At 40.3% G+C, this 6,192-nt stretch overlaps 1 long non-coding RNA gene across 1 annotated transcript; it reads left to right on the top strand.

The window, feature by feature from the left end:
- Nucleotides 1-2,101: 2,101 nt before the first annotated feature.
- LOC135981169 (uncharacterized) lies at nt 2,102-5,893 on the top strand. Its single transcript, XR_010598131.1, has 3 exons — nt 2,102-2,204; nt 2,576-2,610; nt 5,526-5,893. It is a non-coding gene; the product is annotated as an uncharacterized LOC135981169 (long non-coding RNA).
- Nucleotides 5,894-6,192: the final 299 nt, after the last annotated feature.

Here is a 6,192-nt window from a genome sequence, read left to right on the forward strand (position 1 = left end):
CAGCTTGCTGGAGAAGGTGGTGGGAGTTTAACTGCCTTCATTGTCAGAGGTGGTAGGTGTCCATGCCCCTAGGCTCTGACTGTGGAGCAGGTACATCACATCATGGATGACAGAAGCAAAGTGAGATGCTCTCTCCTGCCATTACCAGTTGGTTTGAGGTTGCACTGTTGAGAAACTTTACATTCTCTTTCCTGTGGTTGGTCTCTGGAATAGAACTTCCAGCCAGGGACACAATGTGTGTAAGGGATATGTGGCCCTTTCAACATTCTTTCCTGGCTTTGATCAGTTGTTGCGGGGCATCCCGTTCCTAGCTGCAGTGGCAGTCATGCTCTATCTCGGCAGAGGCAGCACTCAGACAGCCACATAAGTAATTGCATGGCTACAAGGAAAGGGAAAACCCGTCCTTGCGGTAGGGAGCAATCTCTATGGAACTTAGTATTATCACTGCATCTGTGTAATAAGGGGATGAGCTGGCAGCCCATGAGCCTGACTTTTGGAACCTGTGCAGTGGAGCAATTGGTCCCACTACAACAGTGGTTCTCAAAGACAGTTCGCTGCTTGTTCAGGGAAAGCCCCTGGCGGGCCAGGCCGGGCCGGTTTGTTTACTTGCTGCATCCGCAGGTTCAGCTGATTGCGGCTCCCACTGGCCGTGGTTCGCTGCTCCAGGCCAATGGGGGCTGTAGGAAGGGCGGCCAGCCCATCCCTCGGCCCGCGCTGTTTTCCGCAGCCCCCATTGGCCTGGAACAGCGAACCGCGGCCAGCGGACGCGTAAACAAAGCGGCCCGGCCCAGCAGGGACTTTCCCTGAACAAGCGGCGGACCGGCTCTGAGAACCACTGCACTACATAACAATATTCTTCATAGATTCATAGTTTCCAAGGCCAGAAAGGACTATTGAGATCATTAGTCTGACCTCTTGCATAACACAGGTCATAGAACTTCTCCCAAAGAATTTCTAGAGCATAACTTAGAAAAACAGCCAATTTTGATTTTAAAATTGCCAGTGATGGGGCGAGTACCACAACCCTTGGAGAATTGTTCCAATGGTTAATTACCCTCATTGTTGAATATTTACATATTATTTCCAGTCTGAATATTATAGCTTCAACTTCAACCCATTAGCTCATGTTATACCTTTCCCTGCTAGATTGAAGAGCACATAATCAAATATTGTTCCCCATGTAGGTACTTATAGACTATAACCCAGTCATCTCTTAACCTTCTTTGTGTTTAGGTAAATAGACTGAGCTCATTGAGTCTATCACTAGAAGGCATGATTTCTAACCCTTTAATCATTCTCATGGCTCTTCTCTGAACCCTCTCAAATTTAACAACATCCTTCCTGGGAATGGGAGACGGATTTATCACTCGATGATTGCCTGTTCTATTTATTCCCTCTGAAGCACCTGGTATTGGCCACTGTCGGAAGACAGGACACTGGGCTAGATGGATCTTTGGTCTGACCCAGTATGGCCGCTTTTATGTTCTTGAATTTTAGACACAGAATGGATACAGTATTTCAGCAGGGGTCACACCTGTGCCAAATATAGAGCTAAAATAACCTTTATACTCCTACACAAAATCCCCCTGTTGTAGCCCAGTGGGCCAACTTACCTGTATTATATTCATTGCTTTGTTATTTTGCCTTATTATATTTAGTAGTAATGCAAGGAACCTACAGGCTTTTATCCTGTAAGATTTGGCTTTAGTAGATAGTGTGAGGCTTGAGGCCTATAACCTTTGGTATAGATAAACTTAAGTAACTTATAAGTTATAGGGAACTGAAAGTGGTATGCCAGAGGGGGAATTTTGTCCAGAATACTGACATCAGCCACCCACAGAACACAGCTGACCCCAGCACAGAACATAGCTGACAACAGCATCTGGAAAGTTCTGGACAGAACCTCCGACCGCAAAGCTGCCATGACAGCAAATTGATGTGTATGCTAATAGGGCAACATCATACATATACTAACCTATAGAAAATGGACACCTTAAGGGGAGGAAATACAAATAAGGACCTCTATTGAATATGCATTGGTCATGGCAGCATCAGCGTAACCTACTATAAAAGTAACACCCCAGGGGCAGCAGAGAGGTTGGAGAAATGTAGACCTTGGGAGGGGCCAAAATGATGGCCACTGGGGAAGATGAGGACGATGACAGTGCTGAGAAAGATAATGGTTAAGTATGAAAGATAAGGGTGTAAGTATGGATGTCCAAATGTACTTTCTGTATTATCTCTATCTGCTTTGTTAAGTTTAAGTGTGTGTATGATCTTTGCTAAATTATTAATAAATCATATATTTATATATAGAGAGAGTTCCTATAGTGTGAGTATTGCACCTGTGCACATCGGGGTTCCCAAATGATATGATAATTTTACAGTAATCTTACTGGGCCTGATCTTGGGACAAGAACCTGTTAATCGTCAAGTTACAATTATATTTACCCAACTTTGGGTCAGGCTACACTGTTTATGTATCCCAGAATCTCATTAGCCCTTTTGGCCACAGTGTTGTGCTAGGTGCTTATGTTCAGCTGATTATCCACCATGACATCTAAATCTTTTTCAGAGTCACTGCTTCCTCAGGACACAGTCCCCCATCCTGTAAGTATGGCCTACAGTCTTTGTTCCTAAATGTATACATTTACATTTAGCCATTTTAAAATAAATATTGTTCAGTTGCACCCAGTTTACCAAGTGATCCAGATCACTTTGCATCAGTAACCTCTCTTCTTCATTATTCACCAGTCCTCCAATTTTTGAGTAATCTGCAACCTTTATCAGTGATGATTTTATGTTATATTGCAGGTCATTGATAAAAATGTTAAATAGGATAGGGCCAAGAATTGATTGCTGTGGGACTCTACTGGAAACACAACCACTTAATGATGATTCCCTATTTATAATTACATTTTAAGAACCAACAGTTAGCATTAATTATATTACTCCCTTTAAATTCTTTATTAATAGAGTCCTGTATCAGGCATTCCATTATCTTGCATGAGATTTATGTTAGACTGACAGGCCTATAAGTACCTGGCTCATCCCCATTTACCCTTTTTAAATATTGGCACAATATAAGCTTGCTTTCAGTCTTCTGGAACTTCCAGTATTCCAAGGCTTCAAAATCAACATTAATCATAGAATCATAAGACTGGAAGAGACCTCAAGAGGTCATCTAGTCCAGTCCCCTGCACTCATGACAGGACTAAGTATTATAGACCGTCTCTGACAGGTGTTTGTTTAATCTCCATAACTGGAGATTTTTAAGAGCAGGTTAGACAATCTCCCTAGGCAATTTATTGCAGTGCTTAACCACCCTGACAGTTAGCAAGTTTTTCCTAATGTCAAACCTAAACCTCCCTTGCTGCAATTTCAGTCCATTGCTTCTTATCTTATCCTCAGAGGTTAAGAAGAACAATTTTTCTCTCCCCTCCTTGTAACAACCTTTTACGTACTTGAAAACTGTTATCATGTCCCCTCTCAAACAAACCCAAACCCTTTATTCATTTTTGTTGATCTTCTCAGGACTTTCTCCAATTTGTCCATAACATTCCTGAAATGTGGCACCTAGAACTGGACACAATACTCCAGTTGATGCCTAATCACTGCAGAGTAGATCGGAACAATTACTTCTTCTGTCTTACTTACAACACTCTTGCTAATACATCCCAGAATGATGTTTGCTTTTTTTGCAACAGTGTTACACTGTTGACTCATATTTAGCTTATGGTCCACCATGACCCCCAGATCCTTTTCCACAGTACTCCTTCCTAGGCAGTCATTTCCCATTTTTTATGTGTGCAACAGATTGTTCCTTCCTAAATGGAGTACTTTGCATTTGGCCTTATTGAATTTGATCCTATTTACTTGAGATCATTTCTCCAGTTTGTCCAGATCATTTTGAATTTTAATCCTATCCTCCAAAGTATTTGCAACCCTTCCCAGCTTGGTATCGTCTGCAAATTTTATAAGTGTACTCTCTATGTCATTATCTAAATGATTGCTGAAGATATTGAACAGAACCGGACCCAGAACTGATCCCTGCAGGACCCAATTTGTTATGTCCTTCCAGCATAATTGTGAACCACTGATAACTACTCTCTGGAAATGGTTTTCCAACCAGCTTTGCACCCACCTTATAGTAGCTCCATCTAGGTTGCATTTCCCTAGTTTGTTTATGAGAAGGTCATGCGAAACAGTATCAAAAGCTTTACTAAAGTCAAGATATACCATGTCTACCGCTTCCCTCCCATCCACAAGGCTTGTTACCCTGTTAAAGAAAGCTACCAGGTTAGTTTGACATGATTTGTTTTTGACAAATTCATGCTGACTGTTACTTATCACCTTAGTATCTTTTAGATGTTTGCAAATTGATTGCTTTATTATTTGCTCCATTATCTTTCCAGGTACAGAAGTTAAGCTGACTGGCCTGGAATTCCCCGGGTTCTCCTTATTTCCCTTTTTTTATAGTTGGGCACTATCTTTGTCCTTTTCCAGTCCTCTGGAATCTCTCCTGTCTTCCAAGACTTTTTGAAGATAATTGCTAATAGCTTAGATATCGCCTCAGTCAGCTCCTTGAGTATTCTAGGATACATTTCATCAGGCCCTGGTGACTTGAAGACATCTAACTTGTCTAAGTAATTTTTAATTTGTTCTTTTCCTACTTTAGCTTCTTATCTTACCTCATTTTCTCTGACATTATTATTGATAATTCTACCATTTCCATCTAGTAATGGACCAATACCATTGTTAGGATTCATTAGTTCCTAATATACTAAGAAACTCCTTATTATTCTTACCTCTGCTGGAGATATATATACACCTCTACCTGGATATAACGCTGTTCTCGGGAGCCAAAAAATCTTACCGCGTTATATGTGAAACCGCGTTATATCAAACTTGCTTTGATCCACTGGAATGTGCAGCCCCGCCCCTCCCGAGCACTGCTTTACCGTGTTATATCCGAATTCGTGTTATATCGGGTTGCGTTATATCGGGGTAGAGGGGTGTGTGTATTATTATGCTACCTTCATTTCTCCTCTAAACCAGGTCAGTTTTTTAACCAATATGGCCTTCTTTTTTGATTGTGGCTTTTTGGGGTTTTAGTAAAGTGTTCTTAAAGATTTCCCAATTATCAGTCACATATTTTTCTGATTATATCCTTCCATCCAGCTGATTTGGCTCATAATTGTTTTCAGCTTGTGAAATTGACCCTTTTAAAGCACCAACTATATATATGACTGGTCTGGACTTTATTATATTTGCCAATTATAAATGTGATGATGTCATGGTCACTTATACCTAAGCTACCCTTAATTTTTAATATTGTGATCAGTTCTTCTTTATTTGTCAAGAGAAGATCTAAATTAGAATGTCCCCATGTTGGGTGCAACAATTTTTTGAGTTAGGAAATTGTCATCTATAATAAGAAATTCCAAGGATGTTTTTCTTAATGAAAAGAAACCTGTTTTCTTCCTAAAAAGAAAATAGAATTCTCTCTTCATTTTATTTTACAGGCAAAATTTATATTTATGCAAGCCAGTGAATTAGTCCCCAAGGCCTGTTATCAGTACAGTCTCCATGCATAACCGTAACCAAGAGTTCAGTGGACACTCCTATTTTGATTCCAGTTCAACCATAAACTCACTTACAGTCACATGCCAGCCACCTGCCCTCCTTGAGTCTCTGTCAACCCAGCTGCAGAACTGGTTAAAAAAGGAAGATCTCAATGAAAACCAGATGTTGCATCTGATCTGAACTTTGCTGTGTAAATAAACTGTGCATTCTGTTCTGTCTATCTGCTTAATTATAATATATCAAACAGTCTCTTGTGGAAATGTTTTCATGGTGCATTTAGTAAAATAAAAGACTATTGCAGTGCTAATTCCCCCATGGCTATTACTGAAGAATTGGTTTTAAGTGCTATTCAAATCCTATGGATGAAACAGTGCTTGGATTCACCCACAACTGGTCTGTCTCACTCTATATTTCACCATAGGGTCCTTTACTTAAACAAGATAAGAATTTATGAAGATCAATGTCTTTATCACATAAAAGTAGGGAAGATCCAAGAGTGGAATCTGCAGCTCTGAATTTAGTCTAAACATATTTCAGTAAGGAGACTTGGGGGAGAATCACTGAGCAAGAAAAGAGATAAGTTAAAAATTGCTTAGACAAGTTACA

Source organism: Chrysemys picta, chromosome 2, assembly GCF_011386835.1.
Source record: "Chrysemys picta bellii isolate R12L10 chromosome 2, ASM1138683v2, whole genome shotgun sequence".
In the NCBI taxonomy this organism is placed as follows: Eukaryota; Metazoa; Chordata; order Testudines; family Emydidae; genus Chrysemys; species Chrysemys picta.